Raw genomic sequence first — 12,452 nt, 5'->3', positions numbered from 1 at the left:
GGATGAAAGTTAAATATTGAATAGATCGACAACATTTATAGTAGCGGAATTTATTTATTTTTGAAGTTTATAAATAATGATTATACATATTCTAGCATTCCCTTTTTTTCGTAAGGAACGGGCATGTATTTTGACAGTTGCAGCTACTCTAGGCAAATTTCTGTACTAATCTACTGCTCTATGTTTCACATACAAATTCCTTAAAGTCATTTTATTGAAAAACACAAATAATTTCTAGACCAAGTAAACAGAGATTATGGACCATAACCCTAAACAAAAAAAGACATGCTGGGATTATTTCATCCAATTCGATCAAGTAAGCATGACAAAATGAAAGAAATTATGTATATATAGATAATACATATTAGTTGAGAATTTATTTTAGATGTTAGCAGATCTTGAAAATAATCGATTCAAATAGACGCTCATCATAACCTTTTACCTTAATGGAATACAATGGTCAGCACAATCATTTTAGTTGATTCCAACTTATTTTGAACTGAGACGTAATTGTTGTAGCTTAACTATAAATTGGTTTTGATTATGACAAGTTTGTTCACATCATTATACTTGTCGAGGGAAAGGGAGCATATTTAACATGGCAACATTCTTCACACAGGATTATCCCCCAGAGTAAGTTTGGGACTTTAGGAGAAGGAAATCTAGAGATACACACCAACTTCAGGTCAAAAGAATCTTATTACCAGATCTAAACCAATAGGACTGAGTAGCAACTACATAAGAGTATGCAATAAGAACTCTTAGTGTTTCATGAATTGCAACATCAGCTGTTGTATAATAAGGGGATAATAACAGATGCCAAGTTACCCTGTCACTTTGGTTACAATTCTGAATAGATTGGTTTTTTTACAGCACAAACGCAAATTTCACTATTTCGGGGAAATCGCAGTTCTGTAAAATAACACCAATCCTAATTTAACCAATCTAGTACCTAAATTAGAGAGCACAATCAAAATTTCCACAAACATCAAAAAGTCAAGAAGTAGGGCGGAAGTTGTGTAATCAAAAGTAATCAAAACAGCAATTTCATTGATACTGGAAAACCCTAATTTCACAAATCCTTAAAATTTACTTTTACGATTGTGGGTTCAACCATCACTTTTGTTGACATAAACGATCGAAAGAAATACAAAAATAAGTTGATAGTTACGCACCTATGGAGGAGAACAGAAAGAGTAGTCATCTTTAGTATGTACATGATCCATTGCATCGTTAGATGTATGCTTTAGGATGCAGCCAAAAATGGCTCCCAACGATAGTCCAAAAGTAGAGAACAAAAGATGTTTCACTAACTCTTGTGCCAGCTGTACAATACAATCAAGTTACAGCTCTTGTTCCATTATATTCAGCTTTAAAGCACTACAATTACATGATTAATTTGAATATAGAGACCATTTGTTAAGCATTTCATCAAGGGAGGGATTAATAAGAGAATAGGTTATATAACACACAAGAATGTTCAGCTTTCTGTCGAAAGCCGAGGAGACATTCTCCATGAGCTGAACTCTGTTTTCCCTAGAAGATGCATCGCAAACAGAACCTTTCACTTGAAGGCCTTTAGCGGCCCACTCTTGCAAGCGCTTGTTGAGCTCCGCTTCATTACATGAACAAGTATACACTGTGGCACCCAGTTCCACCAATTCCTCCACAACCGCATGCCTAAAAATGAATATCCAAATTGAAATCTAGAAAAATGTATTTGAAAAAAACTTTAAAAGGTATCGGAATTTGGTTTACCCAATTCAACGTGTCCCGCCGGTTATGAGAGCGGTAAACCCTGAAAGAGACCATCTAGAACTGCTACCACTGGCTGCAACCTTCGTCATTGAAATATTACTTTACTTTTTCGAGAGGGTTCCCGATATAATTTTGAGGATAAGAATAACAGTAGTTAAAATGGAAGAGGATTTACCATTAATACTGAAATTGTTAGTTAGGAAAAAGCTTTTGCAATAATTTCATTAAATATTTTTTATGTTAGTTATCATTAAATATAATTGACTATCAATGACACAAAACTTTGGACAAGAAAAGTAGCATATATTTTTTTAAAATTACATAAAAAATATTATAAATTACAATAATTAAAAACTTGAAATATCTAAAAATAATTTGATCTATTATATATTTTTAAAAAATACTATAAATCACAATAATTAATAACTTAAAAATTAAACGATATAAATATTTGGTTGACTCTCGATCCTGGATGAATCTTAGGAAACTTAAATTATTTTACAAATATAATTGATTATCAATACCACAAAAGTTTGAACAAGAAAAATAATGTATATTATTGAAAATTAAATAAAAAATATTATAAATTATAGTAGTTAACAACTTAAATTATCTAAATACATATTAAAAGTATGGTTGATTATCTATATTCTATTTGTGTCATATAAATTCAGAAAAAATAACATATATTGAACTCGTGCTAAATCTCGAATGAATTTTAGAATGTATATGCAATCTTCTTTTAAAAAAAAATTGTTTAAATATATCAAGATTGAAAAGACAAGTTCTAATACAGCACATCAAATAGTGTATAAGAAATAATATTAGTATGAATAATACCAGCATTACTAATACAAGCATTAATAATGCAAACATTACTAATACATTCTATTTCAAAATTATTTTTATACACTCTAACAAATGACTCCTACGTTTCAATGAAAAGAACATATACAAAAGCAAATTTCGATAAAAATATTTACAAAAGTATGTTTTATTGTGTTCTCAAAGTCAAATAACTTAAATTAAAAACTTATAGTTTTTTTATATATATAATTTTCAAAACACTTAAAATATTAATTTAATTTCAACTTCAAAGAATAAGTTGATAAATAAAAAAGAAGGAGAAATGAAAACAAAGAATGTTTATGTCGGTTTAGTGGGGGAATACAATGCAATTTTAACCTATTAGTTACAACCCACATGTAACGTAATATGCAATGACTATATAATCATTTATATTCTCTATTTTATACAACAGGTTTCAAGTCTTATGTATCAATTTTAATTTCATATTTTATACTTAATGTCACAAATTTCAGTCATGTGATTAAAGATGTGAACTTCAAAATGCATAAAATTATTTTATTTATATAAGTAAGTTATACATGATTATCTTGTGGAATAATTTAGATCCTTCAAAAATACCATCAAGTAGTTAATATGTTTTGTGTATCCATGTTTTATAATTCACATTGACATCAATCTAACTTATCGTACATAATTAAAATGAATTAATGTTGGGCTCGTGCTGGCACGGGCCATGCTACTCTAGTATGGTTAATAACCGAACTCAAACGATAAATATATATATTATATTTAGTTTTGATTTTGATCAATAATCGATTGAGTCGACCCGTGTCAGCACGAACCCAACATTAATATATTTTACTATGTATAGTAACTTAAATTATATTAGTTCGAATTATGAATTATAACACATGAATACACAAAATATATTGACTACTTGGTAGTATTTTGCAAGGAGCCAAGTCTTACAAGATAATTATGTATTTCCTTGCCAAGCCGCCATAAACATTATTTGTTTTCATTTTCTCCTTCTCTTTTATTTGTCAACGTGTTCTTTGAAGTTAAACTAAATTAATATTTTAAATTCAAATTTTAAGTGTTTCAAAAATTATATAGAAAAAAAAAACTATAGTTACCACCTTTCATATTAATTTAAATTATTTGACTTTGAGAACACGATAAAACATACTTATGTAGATATTTTATTGAACATTGATTTTGTATATGTTCCTTCCATTCAAATGTGGAGTCGTTCGTTAGAGTGTATAAAAATAATGTTGATAGAATGTATTAATAATGTTTGCATTAATAATGCTTGTATTAGTAATATTGGTATTATTTATGCTAACATTATTTCTTATACACTTTTTGATGTACAGTGTACTGTATTAAAACTTATATTTTCAATTTGATATATTTAAATCAAAGTTTAAAAAAAGATGAATTGCATATATACATCCTAGGATTCACCCGGGATCTAGCATGAGCTCAATATATATTTATTTGTCTCAATTTTGTGATACAAAATGAATTTAGATAATCAATCATACTTTTAATATGTTTTAGCTATTTTAAGTTGTTAATATTGTAATTTCTAATATTTTTATATAATTTTTAAATAATACATCTTACTCTCTTTATCCAAACTTTTGTGACATTGATAGTCAATTATATTTTCAAAACAATCTAAGTTTTTAATTATTGTGATTTATAATATTTTTCTTCTATTTCAATTTAAGTGACGCTTTATAAATTAACTTCACAACAGATCCACTTTGTCAGATCCAGAATTATATTTGTTCAAACATACCTGACAGAGCCGGAATTGAGATTTTTTCTTTACCGATATAGATATAGAGAGAATATCACAAGAGTTGGGTTTTTTTTTACAGAGCATATAAACGATAATATTGAAGACTGGAATGGTAGACGTATTTAGTTATGGCAATGTTGTGCCACGTTTCAAGACGTGTGTGGTAGAAAATTTATTAATATAAAAAAAGTAATAAGTGTGTTGTAGCTAATTTGTGATTGGGTAGTAGATAATAAATATCAAGTGGTTATTCACTTACCAAATTACCCTTAGTAGATATAATAATGATATAATTTTTATTTATTTTTATGTATAGAAAAGCGATTGGGTCGAAACCAGCATTTCTATTGTATAGAAATTAGATGTACAACAATCATCATGATTATCAGCAATAAGAGGTCTTATTAGTACTCTAACATTGTTAGAACTCTTGGCTCTTGACAAAGCAACATATAGTTGACCATGAGAAAATACTGGTTCTCTTAAATAAATGCCAACAAAGTCTAATGTTTGTCCTTGAGCTATGTTAATGGTCACGGCAAATCGTAATCGCACTGGAAATTGTGTTCTTTTAAATTGTAACGAAATTTTTTCATGTGTTGAGGTTAATAATGGTATCCGTGGAATGAATACATGAGTATTTTCAAAGTCGCCACTAGATATTGTAGCACTGATAACGTGAGCTTTAAAATCATCACATGTTAATCATGTTCCGTTACATAAACCTTTTGAAGGATTTAAATTTCTTAGCAAGATAATGGGGCAATTTTTTTTTAAACATAACTTGTAAGGAGGTAATCCAGTAGGATTTAAAGTATGCTTAAAATCTTCATATTCACTTTGATCTTTTGGATCAAGAGTTTCATCAGTAGTCACATATACTTTTGCATTGGATGGGAATTGAGTAACCAGCATTTCATTTATTTCATCTACAAAATCATTTTTGGTTGTTAAAATAGCTCGAGAAGTAGTAAAAGAAATATTTGAGTAAGATGTATATAAATTGGGATAAGTAACTTTAAATAGCAAGTTCAATGAATCTTTTTCTATAGTGAAAGGAATGATTAAAGATTTTGGTATTTGAATTTTTTCTTGAGCATTTTGTTTCTCATTTCCATTACCGATTCAGTCACAAAAAGAAGATTAGTTCTTGCTCGCATATTTTCAGATAATTGTAGTTTTTGGAGTTGATTTCAAATTTTAGAACATAGTAAACTTTCACGGACAAAGTCTTCTCTTTTGCCACTACGAACAACAGATAGAGTTTGTCTGAAATCACCACTAAAAACAACTTTTCCACCGAAGAGAATCTTTCTTTCTTTCCATAATATCTTTAAGAAGCAAATCCAAGGCCTCTACAATCTTTTTTTTTTGCCAATGAACTTTGTTTGCTACTATTACAACTAAAATTTCTATCAATATTTATAGGCAGCTTAAATCGAGAATGAGTAGTGCGATCTCCAGGAAGAAGCGAAGCTACAACATCAGAACTTGCAGTTGCCAAAGCTATAAACCCTCTATGTCTCACAATAGCTAATAATACACGATATCAAAAACTTTTACCAGTTCCACTAGGACCATCAATTAAAAAAGCCCCAGGTTTATTTGAGAACACTCTTTCAAGGATTATATTGTAAGTTGTTCATTTTTTAATTTATTTTTCAATAATAAATCTTCATCACTAACGCTAATATTTCTTTCAAAATGTACATCTTTAGCTTCTTTGGCTATAGTAGATGCTTTTATTTTTTCCAAGATAAGTTGAAATTCATTAATATCACAACCCATTGAATAAAGAATATCGTTAATATTATTAATACTTTTTACTATAATCATCTGACACTGCAGCTTTAAATTTTTCCCACAATTCTTTGGGATTATTTGGATTACAATATGTTAGTAGGACAGCAAACAAATGTCTTAAGCTAGATGACATTTGATAACCAACTGCTTCTGACATACATTCTATTAAATTATTATCGCATAGTAATAGTCCTCGTTTTTCTGCAGATTCTCTAAATGTATTATAAAATTCACCATTTACCGTTAACAAATCTTTATATGATTTAGGTCCTCTTACATTCATTAGAAGTAATCTTAAATAATATCTTTCTCCTTCAGTTGGATGACATGTCACAATACGGCCAATTGTATTTCCTTGTTGACGATGTGTCCACATTTTATATGTTGTTGACCATACAAAATATTCAGGAAACTCTGGATATAACAAATTTAAATTCATATCTTCTTTATGTATTGTATTCATCATAAAAAAATCAGTTAACATAGTTTTCTTATCATTGGATTATTTATAACTTTGCTAATATTATCGATACTTTTGAAAGAAATAAGTTGTTATCCATCAAGATGGAGCTGCAAATGATAGACAGAAGGATTCATTTCACTAATGGGAAATCCAAATATGCGTCATGCAGCTTCAGGCGGGGAAACCCATCTAGCTGATTGATACTTTTTTATTTCATCTATTTCTACATTTGTATTATCATCATGTAGACGGAATGTAATTTTATCATGTCCTTTACATATATATTTATAAATCTATTTAACAATTTTAATATCAGAACAAATTTCTACATTCATATGGTAATTGAATTTACATAATAAAAATGAATTGTAAGGAACAACCCATGAATTATCAAGAAGGTGGTCTCCGATTTTTATACATTTTCCGGTATTTCGTCGCCTATAAATTGGATATGAATTTTTACCTTTACATGTTTGGTCAGAAAATTCTTTTGGATATTTAAATTTATAGGAACCTTTCTTTTTCATACAAGGACATGTTGGATTTAATTTCCCACAAGGGTCATGTATCATGTGTAGAGAAACAAGTTCAAATAAATTTGAATTTATTTTAGAGTCAGGTAGCTCTGCACAAACAAATCGATCATACGCTTCTGGTGATAATAATTTATATTTTTCCTCAAGTATGATAAGAAAATGAGCATGAGGAAGTCCTCGTTTTTTAAATTTTATTGTATACATAAATGCTGCAACTTTACCAAATATATGCTTTCTTAATATATCCTTTTTTAATTCTTCTAATTTTGCTCGGAATATTCGGCAAATCAAATCAGGTCTGTTTTGAACTTCATCCGTTGGAAGTAGAATTTGTTTAATTTCAGGCCAAGTAGGATCGCAAGTCATGGTTAGAAATATATCAGGTCTTCCAAAATGTTGAACTAAAGCCATAGCATCCATATATCGTCAACGCATATCTCTAGGACCTCCTGTGAAACTAAGAGGAATTATTCTATGCTTTCCTACTTGAGAAGCTTCTCTTTCACCACAGCATAATATATCAAAAAGTCCTCCTAACACATCTGTTCTAAATAAATCTTGATTGAACGAAGCGAAATCAAGCCTCTGAGTTTCAATTTTGATCCATTCATCTACAATATATTGTTGGAGTAATCTACCTGAGTGTAATATTATATCTTTATCATCTCTTATTTGAAGCTTATAGCAATAATATTCACGACAAGAAACCACATCTCTTTCTTGTTTACCTTTTCGCAGGATGTCATTTTCTAAGTTAAGAAATCCATCAATTGAAGTCATCTTATTTACACCAGGTAATTTTTCATGTTCACAATATATTTGTGTTGTAGTAGAACTGGCTGTAGGTTTAGTTTTTTCAATGCCACAGTGCCAACCATTTTAACCGTAAGGAAACAATAATGGATATTGCAATGGGTCATAACAACCATAGTAATAATTTACCAATTGAATCCTATCACCTGTTATATATATTCGTATATGAGGTGCAGAAACATAATTGTTGGCATCTTGATCTACCCATATTCCTGCAACCTCTGATATAGTTGGTAAATTGTATGTTCGTTGATTTAAACCAGCATCAGACTTAAATGCAATATAGAAATCAAAAAGTTGGGAATATTTATTAAAGATTTCAAAAATATTGAGTGTGGATTAATGTTTAATATTTCCATTAACTTTTTAACAGTATATTCATTTAGCTTGTCTGAACATATCATTCGATTTTTCAACTCATTCTTGCTAGCAAAGTAGTATAATTGCATATTTTTTTTTTCAATTTTCATCACTTGGTATCAAGTCATTTATGAAATGATACATTTTTCCTTGAACTCAAAATGTATAAATACCTTTGTTTCTTTGTGATAATTCCTTATCATAAGCTACCCCAAGAGATGTAAATGCAAATATGTTATTATATGTTCTTATATAAGTTCGAAAGTGTTTTGATTCTTCAGTATTTCCTAGATAAAGACTCATTAATTCGGTGGGAAACCGATGAGAAATTAGCTTGATAGCATCTTTGCCACAACAAAAAGCAAGTGGTTCGTATTCAAATTTTCTTTCCCGACGAAAATTACATTTTGGAACAGATTTTAACATGACATAATTTGTAGATGTTTGTGTCATAGTTGAGTTGTCGTTACATTATTCAGTATTATTTGATGTTAATCCTTGCTCTAATTGAGGTTGTTGCTCAAATAAGATAATTGAGGTAGCACCAAATCGTCGGTAGGTACGTTCAGCTTTACTTGTTCATGCTTTAGCTAGTAAAACTTCTTTTTTATTGGATTGCATTATTTTATATAATTCACGGCGTCTAGCTTTTTTATCCTTATGTGCTTTTTCAAAGTTTGGATGTGCTTGTTTATTTTTATTTGACATTGTGATATTGATTTTCTAATAGTTGTTAATATAAGACAACATAGCAGTTAACATATTAGTAACATGAAAGCAAGTATAGAATCACAAATATACAGTAGCTATACAAATTTGAAATTACAATGAAAACATTACCTGCTAAATGGAAGACTATATAGCAGCACAAACAAAGAGTTCGCACATAAAAACTGCAACTGTAAAACAAGAAAAGGAACGTTAAGATGTTTATATCAGGGAAAACCAACAATTTGTTTCATTAAGAACTAAGGGGCTTGCACCAACTTTAGGAGGTAAGTAATATCCAATAAACAATTTCATTACAGAGATGTTTGACTATATAAAGAGTTATGCGGCGAAAACAGGCATTACGATTATGGCATGAGAGGAGGCATCTATTCTTTGAAAGAAGGGCAACAGGAAAAACCAAGCAATACAATAGAAAGTTGAATAAAGCATCTGACAAACAACCCAATGGCTTCCTAGGGATTTTAATCATCAAGACAATAATGTCGCCCAACTTTTGTTCTCATTATGTAGAACCTACGAGTTTAGTTTGCGAAACCTAACTGATCAATCTCCTAAATTAATTTATAAGGCGAGACTAAATAATTTAGCACACATCAATATGGAAATTCAACGACCTTTCTTGTTCTCCCTCTAACACACAGTATACAATTATGACAAAATAAAGCATGGTCAATACATCACTGTATAACACCAAATTTAATCAATAGCTGCAGCATTTAGTTTAGGGAAACATTTCTAAGCAAACTCCAAATCATGATTCTTTGATTCAGGCCTTTTGTTTCGCTCACACATAGTAAATGTTTTAGTGCACAGACTACACTTTTTATTTGCACAAGACTGCATTTTCTACTCTGTAGAGTAAGTTGTTTTATATGATCTTGTCGTACAAGTACATTTGAAAAAAATTGCTAATTCACACTTCTTATTACCCTTTGCTTGCCTTTACTTTCTATTGTGTTCAAAATCTCCTCTCCATATAACTCTTCTACTGCCATTCTATATTGATCATCCCTTTTTATTACAACATCTAAGCAATTAAATAATGCACTGTAATAGAATAACAAGTCTATGAAGTAGTTCACGAATACAAGTGCATTCAAATTTGCTTCTAGTTCTGATACTACCATTAATGATAGTTGTAGCTGTTTTATAACTCTCATTGTTGTTTCTAAATAGTTGAATTCGATTATCATTGTGCGTAAAAAGAATGTTGCGTGAATTACTACCCCTTCATCAGGTTCTATGTAGAAATGGTCCTTGGTTAGTTGGTTTCTAGCTGGTAAAAAGACAATCTTGAATCAGGTTAAATAGTGAAGAGTCTGCGAAATTAGCTTTCGAGTGATGCCCAAATGCTCATTTTTAGTTGGTTATCTGGATTGTTGATTGAACTTTAAAGTCTATTTAGTTAAAGGCAATTCCACGAACCACCCCTCCCCTCCTTGCGCTAAAAAGGGAAAAAATATTTTTAAAAAAAAATTTTAAAAATTTTTTCTTATAAGAAATAACAAACAAGAATTAAATAATGAATTCATTTACATTGACAAAACAATCATGAAAATGAACGTGAGCAAGACTGCAAAGCTTGTTGAATTACGTTTTGAACAAAACTTAAATATTTGAACACGTACTTAAGTAAAAATTAGCACTTAACTGGATGTTTGATTCACACAAACTAAAAGATCATATTAAAATATGTTAACTACTAAAGTTTGATTTAAACTAATTTGGAATTTACTCTTTCTTTAAACTATTACAGAACCCCCATAAAAAAGTTATTGAATATTCTCAGACATACTGTCAAATACCTTTGTTGCACAAAGTTTTCACCTTTCGTAATCATTTATTTAAAAAAAATGATCACCCAAAATTTTTCCCAATCACTTTTTATTTACACTCCACACTCATATTCAGCTCATCTACATCTCACTGATACATATAGTACCAAAAAATCCAAGAAAAAAACTAAACCACATAATTAATTTCAGTTTCAACAAAAAAGAAACCTTTTTCTTCATATCTTTTTACAAGATTTATACATAAATCACAACATGAAAGCTACAAAATCATTTGAATGAACTGAAATCAAAGAGTAGATGAAGAAAAATTCATAACAAATTAACTTCACAACAGATCCACTTTGTCAGATCCAGAATTATATTTGTTCAAACATACCTGACAGAGCCGAAATTGAGATTTTTTCTTTACCGATATAGATATAGAGAGAATATCACAAGAGTTGATTTTTTTTTACAGAGCATATAAACGATAATATTGAAGACCGGAATGGTAGACGTATTTAGTAATGGCAATGTTGTGCCACGTTTCAAGACATGTGTGTGGTAAAAAATTTATTAATATAAAAAAAGTGATAAGTGTGTTGTAGCAAATTTGTGATTGGATAGTAGATAATAAATATCAAGTGGTTATTCACTTACCAAATTACCCTTAGTAGATATAATAATGATATAATTTTTATTTTTTTTTATGTATAGAAAAGCAATTGGGTCGAAACCAGCATTTCTATTGTATAGAAAAGAAAATTGTCGGCGTGCATATACTTATTTCTACTCACTTTTTATGGAGTAATATTGTTAGTTGTTAGTTCTTTAGTTTATTCGAATACAATATATTAATTACTATTACTTTACGTGTGATTACTCCAAAAAGAAATTATTGTAATAAAATAATAAAAAGATATTATGAATACTTATAAGGTACTTTTTATTGTTTTACATTCCTTTAAGTCTATTTACAACAACAACATACCCAGTGTATACCCACCTAGTTGGGTATGGAGAGGGTAGAGTGTACGCAGATCATACCACTACCTCAGGTGAAGTCAGGTGAAGTAGAGAGGTTGTTTCCGATTTTTTTTTCTTCCTTGTTAGTAATTCTTTAATTTTAACTTTTTAATGTTATGTTTAAGTTCACGAGATTAAGCTATATTTTGATACATTTCACGTGACTTTAATTTGATACATAAAATTTAAAAGCTATTCTTTTGCTTTATTAAATTTTGCATTAAATCAAAATCAAACAAACAAATTAAATCAAAGAAAATATTCAATTAATTCAAATTGAAAATGTTCATGTTATTAAAGGTAATTATAAAAGTATAACTTGTCAACTAAGTACTCATGAAAAATGAGATTTATCGTTCTAGAATAAACCAAATTATACACTACAACAAATAAATCTTAAAAGTATAAAAACTAAAGCTTAATAGTGTAACTTTATTTACACTTGTCACAACCCAAAAATGAAGATCATGATGGCACTTGTCTCGGTGTACCTTGACAAGTAAGGCTATCGCTCAAACCGATATGAAAAGAGGAAAAGACAGAAATATCCCAATATAAGGCTT

General features: G+C 29.4%; 1 long non-coding RNA gene across 2 annotated transcripts; it reads right to left on the bottom strand.

The window, feature by feature from the left end:
* Nucleotides 1-1,181: 1,181 nt before the first annotated feature.
* LOC107876562 lies at nucleotides 1,182-11,345 on the bottom strand. Of its 2 annotated transcripts, none has more exons than XR_007042901.1 (4): nucleotides 11,261-11,345; nucleotides 9,197-9,255; nucleotides 1,759-1,838; nucleotides 1,182-1,680 (listed from the first exon to the last, which is right to left on the bottom strand). It is a non-coding gene; the product is annotated as an uncharacterized LOC107876562 (long non-coding RNA). The 2 variants fall into 2 exon arrangements; XR_007042902.1 differs by having other exon boundaries at nucleotides 1,759-1,831.
* Nucleotides 11,346-12,452: the final 1,107 nt, after the last annotated feature.

This window comes from Capsicum annuum, chromosome 7 (assembly GCF_002878395.1).
Source record: "Capsicum annuum cultivar UCD-10X-F1 chromosome 7, UCD10Xv1.1, whole genome shotgun sequence".
Taxonomy (NCBI): domain Eukaryota; kingdom Viridiplantae; phylum Streptophyta; class Magnoliopsida; order Solanales; family Solanaceae; genus Capsicum; species Capsicum annuum.
The sequence above is the reverse complement of the archived record's forward strand: the minus strand, read 5'-3'. Positions and strand labels throughout refer to the sequence as shown.